At 43.1% G+C, this 18,633-nt stretch overlaps 1 protein-coding gene and 1 long non-coding RNA gene across 4 annotated transcripts in view; both read right to left on the bottom strand.

Moving 5' to 3' along the window:
* MPPED2 (metallophosphoesterase domain containing 2) overlaps positions 1-18,633 on the bottom strand; it is a 209,560-nt gene that overhangs the window by 64,174 nt on the left and 126,753 nt on the right. The window lies entirely within an intron of this gene.
* On the bottom strand, positions 7,232-10,195 carry LOC138420341 (uncharacterized). The gene is made up of 3 exons (XR_011249222.1): positions 10,074-10,195; positions 8,497-8,582; positions 7,232-7,342 (listed from the first exon to the last, which is right to left on the bottom strand). It is a non-coding gene; the product is annotated as an uncharacterized lncRNA (long non-coding RNA).

The following is an 18,633-nucleotide window of genomic DNA, read 5'->3' on the forward strand; positions in this document are numbered from 1 at the left end:
TACCTAGATAGTCAAGCTGATGGAGACAGAAAGTAGAACTCTGCCGGGGATGGGGGGAGGGAGAAATGGGAGTTAATTATTTAATGGCTACAGAGTTTCCATTTGAAATAATAAAAAAGTTCTGGAGGTGGTGGTGGTGATGGTTATGTAACAATATGAATGTACTTAATGCCACCAAACTGTACATTAAAATGGTTTAAATGGTAAATTATGTCATGTATACTAACATAATAATAATAAAAATACCCAAAATGCTCTGATAGGAAAAAACGTGATGTTGCACCCGTAATACCACTGAATGGGACTCAACACTTCATTTGAGCCACAGAAAAGTCTAGCACCAAGGGGAAAGGATGCTCTACCTTCTGTAAATCATATTCCAGTATCAGTATCCTGAGAAGAAGCCCCAGTGATTGTCAGGCTTGCTATGGGATAAAGAAATGGAGGCACATGACCCAAGGGCTTCCCAGGTGGCTCAGTGGTAAAGAATCCGCCTGCCAGGACAGGACACGCAAGAGACTCGGGTTTGATCCCTGAGTCAGGAAGATCCCCTGAAGTAGGAAATGGTAAGCTGCTCGAGTATTCTGGCCTGGAAAATTCCATCGACAGGGAAGCCTGGTGGGCTACAGTTCATGGGGCTGCAGAGAGTCAGACATGACTGACCATGCACAAATGACTGATGACCGGGTAGTGCAAAGTCTGGCACCACGAGGCAGGGATGGGATAAAAAGGACCTTAAAAATGAGAAAACATGCTTTGAGAGTTGATCACAATGGCTAAATCTTTATGAGGAGTAAACATTCTTTTGGCCCTCACATATGTAAGTGAAAATCATCTCGACAACTTAATCTCTACAACTTTTTTCCTAGGTCTTATTTCAGAGTCTGAAGGTAAGCATCAGACATCTCCTATAACAAACAGGAACTCTGCTGTGTTTCAAGGGATGATCCTGTGTAAACATTCAGGCAGAGATGCCGGGCATTCACTGTCCGGCATAAACGCATCTGATGAACTTACCAACTGTAATTCAAAAAGTTTATGTGTTCCCTTCAGGTATTGCTAGACCCAGAAGTCTGGAAGTGGGGAAGTTAGGGGAGGCTGGGAGAAATACTGCGGATACCAACAAAGTGATTTGCAATAAAGAACTCAGAGAGCTCCACCCTGAATCTGGGCATGGTTTTGAGAACATAAAACTCCAAGTTCACAGGCAACACGTGTTCTTCATTACCCCCCTTTCCAGGGTAAAGATATGCCTGTACCAGGGAATAATCACAGATATAAACATTCCATTAACTTAACAAGAAATCAAAAACAGCAAAAAGCAGAATGCAAACAAGAAAAACTACAAGCATCAACCACCAGCATGAACTCACTTATGTTATTCTTTGGCAAATCTGGAAAGAGGAAAAAAAATCACCCACAACCTACAGATTCAACCTGGGCATGAAGGAATAACAAGACTTCAATGTATGCTCTGCATAAAAATCACGGCATAAATAATGCAAATTTTTTTTAATGTAAAGATACAAAGAATCTTTTAAAAGTATGCTCACAAATATTTTTTAAAAGGAAGAGGGAAGTTGCTCTCTTTTAAGTATAATTTTAAACAATGACTTCCTTCATTTAACACTGAAAAAAAAAATCCTGTTTCTATTTCTGGCCCTCAATCTATTTTCTTGGACTAGATCTCCAAGAGAAGTTTACTAACGTCCAAGGACTTGCAAACAAGGAATCCAATAATATCCCATTCCCATCCACTCTAATGTCCATATAACTGATTAAATAAAAAGCCACTGTAGTATGTTTAATTGATGGAAACTGAAATAAATAGATGTATTTATTACCCACATGGCAAAAAGTATGGAAAAGGGTACAGCTCCTATCATCTGGCATTTATTTGATGAATGGAAAGTTTAATAAGAAATCTAAAAAAGCACATATGAAGAGATTTTAAATCTGGAAAAAAAAGAATCATACAAAAGGGAACTGGTTAGAGGAAAGAGTTTTAACTGTTGCAGGAAAGAAAGAAGGAATTTCTTCAAGAGCTTGTGGTTTGGAAAAAAGGAAATACAATAGTTAAGAAAAAATAAGTGACTTTGGCATTGAATTTGTCCATTTTTATTCAAATGGTAAACTTAGAGAAGAGGTTAAAAAAAATCCTAACATCTTTTTTTTTTTTTTTTTTTGGTACAGGTTTATGTCACTAAGAAATGTTTCTCTGCTATCTATTCAGGCCAATTTTGAAATGTCAGTTCCAGTACACTACTGAGAACCACTGAAAGAAATAAACACCAAAGAATTGTAATTATGTAAAGGAAAGGAGCTTCAAAGGGGAGCTGTCCACTTCCCGCCCCCAGTAAGCAGCTTCGAGTGGACATCTGTTAATTGCTTTCCCATGCTCCTTCTTCCGCTCCTCTTTCCCACAGCCCCAGCTTCCACCTGAGCATCCAGGGTAAGCTGATTCCTCTTCAGGCCCAGTGGGACAGAGCTTGCAGCTTAGGCTAAGGATGGAGTGCCTTTCATCACTCTGGCCCTGGTGATTGGGCTTATGGACCCAAGTCAGCCAGCAGGATCAGCTTCTGGATTTTACCAAGTCTGTCTTCCCTATATGCTGTCTCTTTTCCCTTCAGTCTCACAAAGCCACTGGCAGCTGATCTGAAAGCCGAAGAGACAGTATGCCTGAGAACAGAGCCAACCTAGGAAATGGAAAGAGAGACAGTGCGGCAGTCACATGTCTAGCATCATGTTGAAACCTCTAACGCCATTATGCAGGTCAGGAAGCAACAGTTAGAACCAGACATGCAACAATAGACTGGTTCCAAATAGGAAAAGGAGTACGTCAAGGCTGTATTTTGTCACCCTGCTTCTTTAACTTCTATGCAAAGTACATCATGAGAAACGCTGGGCTGGAAGAAGCACAAGCTGGAATCAAGATTGCCGGGAGAAATATCAATAACCTCAGATATGCAGATGACACCACCCTTATGGCAGAAAGTGAAGAACTAAAGAGCCTCTTGATGAAAGTGAAAGTGGAGAGTGAAAAAACTGGCTTAAAGCTCAACATTCAGAAAACTAAGATCATGGCATCCAGTCCCATCACATCATGGGAAATAGAAGGGAAAACAGTGGAAACAGTGTCAGACTTTATTTTTCTGGGCTCCAAAATCACTGCAGATGGTGACTGCAGCCATGAAACTGAAAGATGCCCACTCCTTGGAAGAAAAGTTACGACCAACCTAGACAGCATATTGAAAAGCAGATATATTACTTTGCCAACAAATGTCCATCTAGTCAAGGCTATGGTTTTTCCAGTAGTCATGTATGGATGTGAGAGTCGGACTGTGAAGAAAGCTGAGCACCAAAGAATTGATGCTTTTGAACTGTGGTGTTGGAGAAGACTCTCGAGAGTCCCTTGAATTGCAAGAAGATCCAACCAGATCTTCTTGGAGAAGATCTCCTCCATTCTGAAGGAGATCAACCCTGGGATTTCTTCGGAGGGAATGATGCTGAAGCTAAAACTCCAGTACTTTGGCCACCTCATGCAAAGAGTTGACTCACTGGAAAAGACTGATGCTGGGAGGGACTGGAGGCAGGAGAAGAAGGGGACGACAGAGGATGAGATGGCTGGATGGCATCACTGACTCAATGGATGTGAGTCTGAGTGAACTCCTGGAGTTGGTGATGGACAGGGAGGCCTGGCGTGCTGCGATTCATGGGGTCACAAAGAGTTGGACATGACTGAGCGACTGAACTGAACTGAACTGAACTGAAGGCCATGATTCCCTGGTGGCTCAGACGGTAAAGCATCTGCCTGCAATGCGGGAAACCCAGGTTTGATCCCTGGGTTGGGAAGATCCCCTGGAGAAGGAAATTGCAACCCACTCCAGTACTCTTGCCTAGAAAATTCCATGGATGGAGGAGCCTGGTGGGCTACAGTCCATGGGGTTGCAAAGAGTTGGACACAACTGAGCGATTTCACTTCTTCAAAGCCACATCTGGGCTGGTAAAGAATATGCCCTCAATGGATTTGATCCGTGGGTTGGGAAGATCCCTTGGAGAGGAAATGGCAACCCATTCCAGTATCTTACCTGGAGAATTCCATAGACAGAGGCGCCTCGAGGGCTACAGTCCATGGGGTCGCAAAAGAGTCAGACATGACTTAGTGACTAAATGACAACAACAACAACATCATCAAAGCCTCATGTACTTTGAATTTTTAAAAAATGTAAGCCAATTTGGCTTGCAACATTAAAATCCTCACTGATACACTGCTATGCCTAAACTGTTATATATTTCAATATAATAAAACATCATTCACACATACCCCATACTGGTGAATTTTTAAAAAATATAAATCAGGGAAGGGCTAGGTTGAAATTTACCCATGCAATGTCTAAAGAGACAAGATTCAAAGAGAACATTTAAATTAGTAGACTATAAGCTGATATACGGTAAGCATTCAGTAAAAATTTGATTAGTTAGATTGATAAGTTCAGGCTATCTTAACAAGTATGCAAATAATCATGACAAATAAATGAAATGAGATAAACATATATTGGCCTCTTTGACTTGATCTTTAATCACAAAAGGCCAGAAGTAACCAGACTTTTGGATCTCATAAATGTGTACAATTTCAAGGAATGTTTAAGGTACTAATAAGTTGTTAATTTTTATTCTAGCATGAAAGGATGTGCGTGCATGCTCAGTCATGTCTGATTCTTTGCAATCCATGGATGGTAGCCTGTTAGGCTCCTCTAAGTGAGTAAGTAAGTGTAAGTCAAGTCGCTCAGTCGTGTCCGACTCTGCGACCCAATGGACTGTAGCCTACCAGACTCCTCTGTCCATGGGATTTTCCGGGCACTACTACTGGAGTGGATTGCCATTTCCTTCTCCAGCGGATCTTCCTGACCCAGGGATCGAACCCGGGTCTCCTGCATTGTAGACAGACGCTTTACCGTCTGAGCCACCACTCTGCCCATGGGATTTTCCAGGCAAGAAGACTGGAGAGGGTAACCATTTCCTCCTCTAGGGGATTTTCCTGACCTAGGGATCGAACCCATGTCTCTTGCATCTCCTGCATGGGCAAGCAGATTCTTAACCAGTGTCACCTGGGAAGCCAGCATGAAAAAAATACTAAAGCACAAACATGGACACACACAAACACACACCACACTTGACTGTCATCTACTGTGTTTCATTAAAAAACAAACTTAAAATGTAGGATGAACATCATTTCAGGATAAAGAACGGTCCTTCTCAAGAAAAGCTGATAACATACAGTGAAACACGACACACACAAACACTCCGGCTTTCTCAAGGTCATAACAACTCCAGGAAAGTCTACTTCAGTTCTTCCATACATGTGACTCGAATTAACCATTTTGAAACTTCGGCTTTTCACTAATTCAGACTATTCTTTCTAAACTGTCTGAAAAAACAGCACTTTCTGAGTCTCTTCTATGCCACTGGGTGGAAACCTGTTAATCTGAGACTATTTTGCCTATGAGGAAAGTCTCTGATCAGGTTTAGAGAAAAACACACGAATATTCAAAGCTGTTTCCTGTTGCTCACCTTCAATGTACTTTTATGATTTAATAATTTTATAAAATTACAATCCTATAGTTTATGTTTACGTTTCTATCATGCATGCGTGCTGAGTTACCTCTTTGCGACCCCATGGGCTGTAGCCTGCCAGGCTCCTCTGTCCATGGGATTCTCCAGGAAAGAAAACTGGAGTGGGCTGCCATGCTCTTCTTCAGGGGATCTTCCCAACCCAGGGATCGAACCCATCTCTTCTGTCTCCGGCTTTGGCAGGCGGGTTCTTTACTACTAGCGCCACCTTCTATCGTGAGGATGCAAAAATTTAGGTACGTGCTCAAGGGAGTTAACTTCTCCCTGGTGGCTCAGGTGGTAAAGCATTTGCCCACAATGAGGGAGATCCGGGTTTGATCCCTGGGTTGGGAAGATCCCTGGAGAAGGAAATGGCAACCCACTCCAGTACTCTTGCCTGGAAAATCTCATGGACGGAGGATCCTGGGAGGCTACAGTCCATGGGGTCGCAAAGAGTTGGACACGACTGAGCGACTTCACTTTTTCAAGGAAGTTATTGGGTTGGGGAGCCTACAGGAACACCTCTGAGGCATCTTGATACCTCACAGACTCTCTGATACCATCCCACTCAGCTAAGCACTAAGTGATGCTACTCAGCAGACTGAATCTGATTCCTATTTCTGCTACTCACTAGCTCTATGACCTTAGGCAAGTCACCTGTGGGTCTTGGCTCTGGAGTTTGTACAGTGATGGGTAATATATCTTTCTCACCAGGTTGTAAAGATGAAATAAAATGTTCAGCACCATGTCTGGCACATGGAAAGTTTTCGGTCAAACAGAAAGAGTGATATTCTGCAAATTAAAGGATATCAAATGTTTCAGGCTGCCACAGCACTTATAGTTCACGTAGGTGTGGTAAGTAGGTGAAGCTGGAATATGAAAGCAATTGGAAAAAGTGAAGGGACCTATGGCATGGACCTCAGAAGACCTTAAACTTTTTGGTTATTTGCGTAAGCAAAATGCTGTACCTGGAAAACAACACATTTGGGGTCCAAATGTAGCCCTAATTCCTAGTTTCGGATCTTTGTCGGGTAGAATCTGGCAAGATAGTGAAGAGGAGAATGTTTTAGTGAATGGAACGTCTTAGAAAGCTATACCTAAATTTGTAGTAACTTCCCTTTAACACATCAGTCTGTTTTATTCCTGTGCACAACACTTAACAGTCTCTGATATTCTTCTCTTACATTATTTCTATTTTGATCTGCCAGTTTCTTGCTAGAATGAAAGTTCTATAAGACCACAGGAATTATTCCTGAGCCCAGCAGAAGATGGTGTTCTATCAATATTTGTTGAATGACTAAAGGAAAGTTATGATCTGATCCGGCAGATTGCTACACAGAATCATTACTTTCAGATTAGGAATTTTGGTTTCTGAAATCTAACAGATTTATCTTCCCCTCTGAATAAGGACTCCACAACGTGATCAATGCACAGTAGCCAGGTAATTCAATAATGGGGTGAATATTAATATGGAGAATTTGTTTCAAAGCTGCTTAAGAGGAACTTGGATTTAGCAACTGTAGAATGCGACTGCCCTCCCACTGAGCTGGATTGACGAAAAGAGAGGGTACTGTTGCCAGTGGTCAGGCCCACCCCAACAACCGAGGCCGTAATGGCTCACCCAGCAGAAGCTGCGCCTCTGGCAAAGGAATCTGGAATCCCAGCTGGCAGCAGTTGGTCCACCCTGTGACCCAGAGCAAGGGCAGGAGCAGGGCAAGGGCAGAGAAAGGATCTGATGCAAAGAACAAAACGATCAGCATGACCTGTGAGTTGTAATACCAAAGGGGCGATGACTTGCGTGGATCTAACCAGACGTCAGGCACTGAACTGGTTCTGTTATCTGCCCCCACTTTAAAGGCTTTTGCAAACTGAACACAAACAGTACTTTTGGGGCCTCAAACCTACTAAAGTTTTGGATTAAACCACATTTGAAAGAGAGAATTATTAAGACCACATCTTTCTGATTCTCCTGAGCAAACTGGTAAGACTGGGAGGCCATGTTTAATACTATAGCCATCTGAAATACTTCTGAGTCTCTGAGTTGAAAGAGACAGAAAGAAAAAGAAACATCATAACAGATACTTTCAGCATATACATATTTCAAATATTTTACCTTTACACATGGCAGAATAGTTAACAGAAATATTTAATCTCTGTTTGGTTTTCCTCTGTCTTTCTCTCCCTTATTCCAAGAAGGCCTTTGTGTTGCTTTGCCTAAGGGGTGTTTGTATATCACCGGTTTAAGTGGAAGTTGCCAGAAACAGCCCTTACCCCCACCCTTCCTGGCTTTTGTTTTCACTGAGGGCTTGAGGCTAGGTCAACACCCTGGGGAGGGAAGCCTGGTCAGTGCCCTTGGGGTGGGGTGCAGAGAGTGTGTGTGTGTGTGTGTGTGTGTGTGTGTGTGTGTCTGTGTGTGTCTGTGTGTGTGTGGTGTGTCTGTGTGTGTCTGTGTGTGTGTGGTGTGTCTGTGTGTGTCTCTGTCTCTGTGTGTGTGTCTGTGTGTGTGTCTCTGTGTCTGTGTGTGTGTGTCTGTGTGTGTGTCTGTGTGTGTCTGTGTCTCTTTTTTTTTTGTGTGTGTCTGTGTCTCTGTGTGTGTGTCTGTGTGTGTGTGGCTGTGTGTGTGTGTCTCTGTGTGTGTGTGTCTGTGTGTGTGTGTGAAGGTTTATCAGCAGGTTGGGGAGAGAGCTTCTCTACATGAAATGGGAGGCCTGTGTGGAGCAGTGGGGACTCAGCTGGAATTCTCGCCAAGGGGGCATGGTGGGTGGGGGAGTGACCAGCCCTCAGCAGCAACCACTGTGTGAGGTCCCTCGGGAGGCCAAACCATGCCCTCACCCCCAGCTTGGGCAGAGATCCCCCAGCCTGAGTCAGGGAAAACACAATCATCACCTGCTTTCAAGGGACCATGCAATGCCACCAAAGAACTGAAGTCCAGAGGGCTCCCTCCGAAAGTCTCATTCTTCTCTCCAAGGCCCCTGGTTGGGAGTGAGGGCAAAGGGAGCCTCAGTCATGAGCAAGATCTAATTTCTCCAACTCTAATTCTAATTTACTCCAACTCTAAAAACAAGCAAACAGATAAGCTGATGTGAAATTTCTTGCATCTGTGTATCCTAGTGGAATAACATTCACACCTGCTACACATGTTTAAATGTTTAAAAACTCAAGTTGTTGGTGCAGAGTTATTGCTCACGCCTTGGGCTTTCATCAGCACATGCAGCTGTGGAACTGCCGGGTGTGAGAAGGGGTGGGTTCTGTTCAGAATCTTACCTCGGAGATGGACTTGCTGACAGTCCAGCAGAACCACGGTAAGATGGCAAGGGTGTCCCGGAGACTAAGTGAGAAAGGACCGACCCCATAACCTCTCCAGAGAAGAGGACACAAGTGAAAGATGCTATCTATTACAACAGGGTTTCCCAAGCTTCACTCCTCATGTACTCGAGTCGTGATTCATTCACCACATCTGTGTACCACCTGAACTAATATTTACTAAATATTTCTCTGCATATGGCCTCAGTTTTAATACTTAAAGAAGTTTATTCTCACCGTAAACAATAACATCCATTTAATCACAAGTTTGGTGTACACACACACACACACACACACACACACACTCTTTTCAATATGCATGCCATAAATACAAAATTACTAAAGGACACACGTCCATCTGTGTACTGCCTGGGATGATGTCATGCTTCGTGTCGTGTTAAGCCGCTTCAGTCATGTCCGACTCTTTGAGACTCTATGGACGGTAGCCTGCCAGGCTCCTCTGTCCAGGGGATTCTCCAGGCAAGAATACAGAAGTGGGCTGCCACTGCCTCCTCCAGGGGATTTTCCTGACCTAGGGATTGAACCCACATCTCCTCTGTCTCCTCCACTGGCAGGCAGGCTCTTTAACACTAGCACCACCTGGGAAGCCCTCAGTGGCGTAACTTGGCCCACTTTGTAAGAGCTATGGTTGTTTGGGATATTCTGATCACATTTTTGTCTTCCCTTCAATCCCAGTCTCCCGACTTTCACATCTTTCTAATGATGAATGACTGAGAGAGAGAGAGAGAGGAAGGGAGGAAGGGAGGAACAAAGAGAGAGAGAGAGAAAGAAGGGGGACAGAAGGAGGAGGGAGAGGAAAGAAACGGAAAGAAAAAAAAAGAGAGAGAAGTTAAAGATGCTCAGGCAAGAGATCCAAACTGAAACAGACTCGGAACCTCTCATTTGTGTATGTGTGTGTAAACGAGGCATGCACACCAGGAAGTCTGTTTATCAAAAACACAGTTGCCCCGCGAAGGGCCAATGTTATCCTGAACAATTACACAATGCTGGTCCCAAGCACAAACCTGGAAATAGGAAGCATTTATGCTCTAATCCTCCCGAGTCTTCCCCTGTAGCTCCCCTGGCCACTGGCTCTTGGCCTCTTCAGAGGCTCCCTGCTGGCTGTACGGCCAGTCTTGCCTCCACCCTTCCCTTCTTACCTCTCTTATCAGCTCAGGAAGAAATTTCTGCAAAACTCTTCCTCTGGTCACTGATATCTCTGGGAACCAAATCCATTAAGATATTTTTGATCCTTACTCATGCTATTTTGAATGTCTGGTGCACAGGAAGGAACCGATAAAAATAGAATTACAATGCCCTTACCGCCAAAGTAGCAAAGGGGCTGATGAAGATTGATGTCTGAATAAACATACAATAGCAGGCTCTCCAACTTTAATAGCCTTTGATGGAAGCAGAAAAGGAGTGAGTTTTCCCTGGCTGTGTGTGTTGTATATTTCTGTCCCCTGACTATGTATTTTTTTTTCCTTAAAATATGGTCTTTTTTTAAATATTAAAAGCTCCCTGGTGGCTCAGAAGGTAAAGAATCTTCCTGAGATGCAGGAGACCTGGGTTCAATCCCTGGGTTGGGAAGATCCCCTGGAGAAGGGAATGGCTACTCATTCCAGTATTCTTGCCTGGAGTATCGCCTTGGACAGACAAGCCTGGTGCACTTCGGTCCATGAAGTCAGAGTCCGGACACGACTGAGCCATTTCTTTAGTTCAGTTCCTTAGAATAACAACAACATAATAATATACAATAATGGCTAATATTCGTTGAGCGCTTACTAGATGACAAGCATGGTTCTAGGAAGTTTACACGTACCGACTCATCCAATCTGCACAACAAATAACCAAATAGGGATGCAGTTCCTCTTTTCTTTGTTTTTAGTATTTACTTGTTTTAGGCTTCCTCAGGTCTTAGCTGTGGCACATGGGTTCTGTACTTTGTGGCACTCAGGCTCTCTACATGTGGTGTGTGGGCTTAGTTGCCCCTTGGCACGAGGGATCTTAGTTACTGGAAAAGTGAAAGTGAGTCACACAGTCGTGTCCAACTCTGCGGTTCCATGCACTGCAGCCTGTCCCGCTCCTCTGTGCCAAGGAATTCTCCAGGCAAGAGTACTGCGGTGGGCTGCCTTTTCCTTCTTCAGGGGATCATCCCGACCCAGGGATCGAACCTGGGTCTCTTGCATTGCAGGCAGATTCTTTACCAACTGAGCCACTGGGGAAGCTACCAGTTCCAGGACCAGGGGTTAAAGCCATGTCCCCTGCATTTGAAGGCAGATGCTTCACCGCTGAACCACCAAGGAAGTCCTTGCATGGTTATTTTTACTCCTTTTTCATAGACAAGGAAACTTAGAATTAGAGATATAAAGATAGCATAGCGGAGAAATCCAAGTCTGGCCCTGCTTCTCCAAATATCATGTATATCTCCCTGAAAGCTCCGTAAGCATCGCTTCTTCCCAGCCTCCTGTGTGAGAAGATCTAAGATGCAGGTTGCTATGAGTACTAAAGGAGAGATGTGTACAGTCCTTCAGATTCTGCTGGCCACAGAGTAAGCCCTCAAAAGCAAAGCATAATCACCATTATCACCATCATTCCTTCTTTCATATCCTCCACTGATTATGAAGATAACCATTTATCTCTCTCTCTAAATATAATGTTAATCAAGTAAATTTCAATGCAAAGAGCATGATCTAACCCCTATACTCTCTCCAAGAAAATGAGCTTCCTGGTCATGGTGCCCTGGAAAGCATCCAGAGAACTCCACAGGAAGTGCCTTGAGCCCATCAAGAACCATGTCCCTTAACCAGCAGCGTTCAAAGTATGGTTGGCAGTCATTTCAACTCAAAGAGTCTTGCTTGCCTATGAGTGGGTATTCTTGTGCCTGTGATTGAATTCTTTCAGCTATTCATTTAAACCACTCTATTTTTATTTTAGCATGCTTCTTTATGTAACTTGACTATTTAACTTCATTTAATATTTTCTTTTTTAGGTATAAGTAGAATGGTACAGCATGCAGTGGTCAGTGGGAAGACAGTGATTTGAACACAAAAGTTCTTGATGCAAACACAAGAAACTTCACAAAACATTCTCCCTTCATTTGTCTCCTACCGTACTGGTTCAGCTTGAACCTTCAAGCCAGCAAGTCCCCCGTGATCAGCAGCAGGCACCAGTTAAAAGTAGAGTGCTCACATCTTCAAATCATTCACAGCCTTATTTAAATCACCCATGCTCTGAGCTACTTGTATCCATGTTCCAAAAATCTCCCACTTCTCCCAGCTGAGGACCTGGGAGCTCATTTCTTGCACATCCACTTTGCTACTACTTTAGCCCAACACTGGGCACCCAACGCCTGTTTTTAGTGGATGCTTCTCTCCTTGCTTCTTCTCCCACCTTATTTGCCTGGAGTCATCCTCAATAGATTTCTGATCTCTAAGATGCCCCACGAATAAGCCTCCAAGAACAATGAAAGAAGAAAGCTTGCAGAATGTGCCAGTTATGAAAGCACCTGGCTATATTCGAGTCAAAAAATCCAACATCTCTCAAAATAAGACTCCTCGGAAAAAGACTCAGTTAATGTCAATGGTCTATTATCAGGTTTCTGGAATTATTTAATACTAGTTGGCAAGCCAAAATCTAATCTTCATTTCTCCCTTACTGTCGGTCCATCAGCCCTATATCTTTCAATACCATCTTCTCAACATGTCTGGAGTCTTGCTGTCCTTTTCATCCTTGCCCCTTACCCCAACCCCCAGACAGTATCTGAAGGAAGATTCTCTTCCCAAGCTTCTTCTTGGACAATTAACAACATTTCTGACTACTGTTCCTAGTCTCATTTCTTTTCTTGCTCGCTTCATTTTCATTACACTGCTGTTAGAGTTCTTCCCAACAGAGTCAAATCATTCTCCCACTTTGAATTCATGGCTCACCAGAATCAGAAGATAAAGTCCAAACTCTTCCACCCGGCTCTTCTGGCCCTTTATGGCCTTCTTACCCCACCACACCCAGCATTCTCGCAACAGAATTATAATACTTCCAGATCCTAAATTCGGAATTGCTTCTATTCATTGTATGCGTGGCTCTTTCTGCCTGAAATATTCTCTTACAGATTCGTCTCAATCTTCCTGAAGGATTTCCTTACCCACCCCAAGCTCAATTGGGTGCTTATCATGTCTACCTCTAAAGGAATCTTAAAAAATTAGCTTGTGAAACTTGGCTGTTAAATGAGCAACTTGCCCTCTCTTTAGTAAGGGTCAGTATTTTGTTTTGTTCATTCTCATATTCCCAGTACCTAGCACTATGCCTTACACAGAGCAGGCAACTCAACAAATGTTAGCCAAGTTAATAAACAAAACCCAAGGCATCATAAAAGAAGTTTTACTACTGAGTACGGACTCTAGAAGGATCCTCTGAGAATATCCGTCTTCCTGAATTTGCTTTATTTCTCTCATGGACCCAGAATCCAAGGATCTCTAAAGGACAACGAATCAACTTAAAACACAGACTCAGAATAATCTCTAGAAACCTCCTGCAATCAAATCAACCTCATGCAAATCAAATAATCTCTAGAAACCTCATGCAATCAAAAGTATTTTTCTTTTCAAGGATGGTAAAGTCAAGTGTGACTCTTGTTATTCCCGGATACAATGCACACTATTTGTGGACTGTTTGTGGATACTTATACGGACTGTGTTTAAGCTTCTCAGGTGAAGCATGAAAGCCAGAGGAAAGAACCCAAGGACAGTTCAGGATACTGTCAGCCAACAAGTTTTTAACTGGATGCTCATGGGGAGGCTTCATATTTCTGCTCCCAGTACATTCACACAATCTCCGAATCCTCCTCTTAGCACACCAAGCGCATTTTCCTAGTCTCTAACAGCCTGCTGCTGCTGCTAAGTCGCTTCAGTTGTGTCCAACTCTGTGCGACCCCCTGGACGGCAGCCCACCAGGCTCCCTCGTGCCTGGGATTCTCCAGGCAAGAACACTGGAGTGGGTTGCCATTGCCTTCTCCAATGCATGAAAGTGAAAAGTGAAAGTGAAGTCGCTCACTCATGTCCGACTCTTAGCAACCCCATGGACTGCAGCCTTCCAGGCTCCTCCGTCCATGGGATTTTCCAGGCAAGAGTACTGGAGTGGGTTGCCATTGCCTTCTCCATTCTAACAGCTTAAGTGAGTCATATTCAACCTAATTTGAATGCATCTATTTTTGTGCATTAAAGAGTCTAAGCTCCAGAAAGCAAGGGCCACAACACTTTCACTCATTATCACAGTTTCAGAGTCTGACTCAGTAAATACTTGTTCACTGACCCATTGGGATTCATTTCTTTGGGAATATGCATGTTCCTGTATGTTCTCCTAAACTTTCTAATTCTTACAGTGTCTTTACAAGATCACATCACACACAGGAACAAACTCTCCCTTTTTTATTTAAGAAAAGAAATACATTTTCACTTTCCAAAATTTTGGAAGGACACAAAGAAAATTTTAAAAGTCACAGACAATCCTACTAGCTGGAGACAGTCTTAATATTCTGCATAAACTTTTTTGGTCCTACCACTATGTTGGGATCATAATTTGACTTTTTGCATTAAACAATCTCATGAGAGAATTTTTTTTTTTCCAACGGAGGATTATGTCCCACTAGCAGGTCATGAAAATAATTTAGTAACCAGCATTTTAAAAATGAAATACATAATGAGATACTACTTCAAACCCATTTGGATAACTATTAGGTCAAAAAAAAGTATTAGCAAGAATGTGGAGAAACTAGGGGGACTTCCCTGGGGGTCCAGGGGTTAAGACTTTGTCTTCCAATGCTAGGGGTACAGGTTTGATCCCTGGTCAGGGAGCTAAGATTCCACATGCCTCGAGGCCAAATAACTAAAACATCATAAAACAGAAGCAATATTTTAACAAATTCAACGTGCTCAGTTGTGTTCAACTCTTTGCAATCCTATGGACTGTGGCCCACCAGGTTCCTCCGTCCATGGGATTCTCCAGGCAAGAATACTGGCGTGGATTGCCATTTCTTCCTTCAGAGGATCTTTCTGACCCAGGGATTGAACCCACATCTCCTGTGTCTCTTTCATTGGCAGGTGGATTCTTTACCACTGAGCCACCTTGGAAGTGCAACAAATTCAATAAAGACTTTAAAATGATAATAATAATAACGTGGAGAAACTGGAACCCTTGAGCATGGCTGATGGGAATATAAAATGCTGTAACCACCATGAACTGGTAAGGCAATTCCTCAAAATATTAAATATAGCATGATCCAGTAATCCCACGTCCGGCTGTATACCTCAAAGAAATGAAAGCAGGGACTTGAACGGGCATTTATACACTCAGGTTCACGGCAGCATTATGCAAAATAGCCCAAAGGGAAGTCACTCAGTTGTGTCCGATTCTTTGCGATCCCATGGACTGTAGCCTACCAGGTTCTTCCGTCCATGGGATTTTCCAGGCAAGAATACTGGAGTGGGTTGCCATTTCCTTCTGCAGAGGATGTTCCCAACCCAGGGATCGAACCTGGGTCTCCCACACTGCAGGCAGACACTTTACTGTCTGAGCCACCAAGGAAGCCCATACATAGCCAAAAGATGGAATCAACCCAAATGTCCTTTGACAGATGGAGAAATAAACAAAATGTGGCATATACGTAGCAGCTAAGTCGCTTCAGTCGTGTCGACTCTGTGCGACCCCATAGACAGCAGCCCACTAGGCTCCTCTGTCCCTGGGATTCTCCAGGCAAGAATACTGGAGTGGGTTGCCATTTCCTTCTCCAATGCATGAAAGTGAAAAAGCTCAGTCGTGCCCAACTCTTAGCGACCCCATGGTCTGCAGCCTACCAGGCTCCTCTGTCCATGGGATTTTCCAGGCAAGAGTACTGGAGTGGGGTGCCATTGCCTTACAGTGGAATATTATTAAGCCTTAGAAAGGAAAAACTTTTGATACATGCAACAACGTACATAAAATTTGAATATGCTCAGTGAAATAAGCCAGTCACAGAATGAGAGAACTGTATATACATATGTAGGTATATTTCACTTATATTTATGATCCTTCTTGTACAAGGTACCTAGAATGGTCAAATCCATGGAGGGAGACAGGATGTAGAATGGTAGCTGCCAGATCTGGGAGAAGGGGAAAAGGGTATCAATGGTTAATAGATACAGGGTTCAATCGAGGAAGATGAAAATATTCCAAAGATGAGCAGTAGTGATGACTGTACAACAATGTGAAGGCACAGAACGCTGCTAAACTGTGCAACTAAAAGTGGCTAAAATGGTAAACTGTATGTTATGTATATTTTGCCACAATTTAGACTATGAAATCAAATAAAGTAAAAAATACAAAAGTACGTCTTATATACAAAAGATAAGCAGGTTCTATGAACTTTTATTTTCAAGTAAAAGTTTGTGTATATTTAGTTTTGGTATAAACAGATTTTTTTATTGTGAGTTGTGGTCAAAACAGTTTAACACCACTGTTCCCCGAAATTATTTCTAATAACTACAGGACATTCTATCAAGGATATACTGCAATTTTAAAATCAGTTTCTGCTTTTAGACATTTAAGTCATTTCCTTCCTCCCTCCCTCCCTCTCTCTGCCCTTCTCTTATTTTTTCTTTTTTTTTGCTTATTCTCTGTGGACATTCTTAAACATACCTCTGTGTACACATCTCTATTTCACCTCAATATGCAATTATTTTTTTAGTTTGTTCTGTCATCATTTTTGTACCCTATAATCCAACTTCTAACCATAAACATGAAACCCCTCCTGCCAAAGCTCTCACCCTGCTATAGGAATTTCCTTAGTCTACTTCATGTACACAGGCCACCATTCAAAGCTCTCAAAAGAAAACTTCAAGGGCAAGAAGGAAGATGGGCAAATCCCTTCTTCCCTTCCTCACAGTGCCAGTGGCACTGTGATGCACAGCTTCTAAGATGCTCCCAATGATCCTGCTTCCTGGCATTCATGCCCATGCGTTATCTTTTCCCCCTTGGGTAAGGGAATGGCCTGGGCATAGTGATGTGCTTCGTAACAGTACGGTAAACCGACAGGCTGTTCCTTCTGAGATTGGATCACCAAAAGACCCTGGCTTCCATCTTGCTGGCCCTGTCTTGCTCTCTTACTTGCTCCCTCTGATTCAAACCAAGCTGTGAGCTAACTCTGGAGAGGCCCACATGGCAAGGAATGGAAGAAGGCCACTGGCCAACAGTTAGCAAGAAACAACAAGAAACTGAGACTCTCAGTCCAACAGCTTGCAAGGAACTGAACCCTATCAACAACCACTAAAGTGATCTTGGAAGTGGATTCTACCCAAGTCCACTCTGGTAATGAGAACACAGCTCTGGACAACACTGTGATTATACAGTCTATAAACCCTTAGCCAGAAGACCCAACTAAGCTGTACCTCAATCCTCACCTATAGAAACTGTAAGAGATGTCTATTCTTTGAGCAACTGAATTCTGTGATATTTTTACACAGCTATAGATAACCACTACAGCTGCAAGGTTACAATCTCAGATTGCCGAACCAAATACTAATAAAGACATTTGCTATTTCAGTATTTTCAATTCAAATCATCGCCACCACCCACTGGTGAAAGTGTCTCTAGCAACTAGTACCAGAAGCAAAGATACTGGGATGAAAAAATGATCATGGTTCTTGAAAAAATAGGCTGCAAGATAAACAGGACAAGAAACGTTAAAAATTTTATCACGGGAAGATAATTCCTTTTCTTAACCACATCAGGTATCTTGTGTGTGTGTGTGTGTGTGTGTGTGTGTGTGTTTGGATGAGCGAACTATTATTTTGTCTGTGGAACATTTACTCCACCTTCTTCTGCAAAACCGCATGTTAAATTTTCCTGTAAAACTTACCTCGGTTTCATTGTTAATTCAAGTGGTGCAGGTGGGGCTCACCCCACCCCCTGCCTGCCTCAGAGTGTATGACTGTTGTTGTTGCTAAGTCGCTTCAGTTGTGTCCAGCTCTGTGCGACCCCATATGAGATGGCAGCCCACCAGGCTCCCCCGTCCCTGGGATTCTCCAGGCAAGAACACTGGAGTGGGTTGCCATTTCCCTCTCCAATGAATGAAAGTGAAAAGTGAAAGTGAAGTCGCTCAGTCGTGTGCGACCCTCAGCTACCCCATGGACTGCAGCCTTCCAGGCTCCTCCATCCATGGGATTTTCCAGGCAAGAGTACTGGAGTGGGGTACCATTGCCTTCTCCAGAGTGTATGACTAGGCCAAGTCAGTTGGAGTGTTTCATCTTCCTTCCCACAATGACTGGTTTTAGGAAGGCCATGTAAATCAAGCTGAGATCATTAGACTGTCTCGATTGACTATAAAGCTGAAAGTGTCAGCAGCCATCACAAGGGGAGAGTCTGTTTACAGATGAAGTCAACACCTAAAGATCTAGCCAAGAAATAGAGATGGATTCCTATCATAATGCCTGGGCATCCGGATCAAACCATGCCTGATGTCATTATCCCCACAGACTTCTAAGTTACATGAGTCAACAGTTTTCTATTTTTGCTTGAGTTATTTTGAATAGATTTCTGTTACATGTACTCCAAAGAGTTTTAATGAATACCTTCCTCTTGCTTTGCTGCTCCAACATGAAAAAACAAATTAAAAAAACACCGTATAATTTGACCAAGAATGTTGTTGAAACAAATTGACCTTTCCCTGATTGTTAAAAGCAGCAATAGCCC

This window comes from Ovis canadensis, chromosome 15 (genome assembly GCF_042477335.2).
Source record: "Ovis canadensis isolate MfBH-ARS-UI-01 breed Bighorn chromosome 15, ARS-UI_OviCan_v2, whole genome shotgun sequence".
Taxonomy (NCBI): domain Eukaryota; kingdom Metazoa; phylum Chordata; class Mammalia; order Artiodactyla; family Bovidae; genus Ovis; species Ovis canadensis.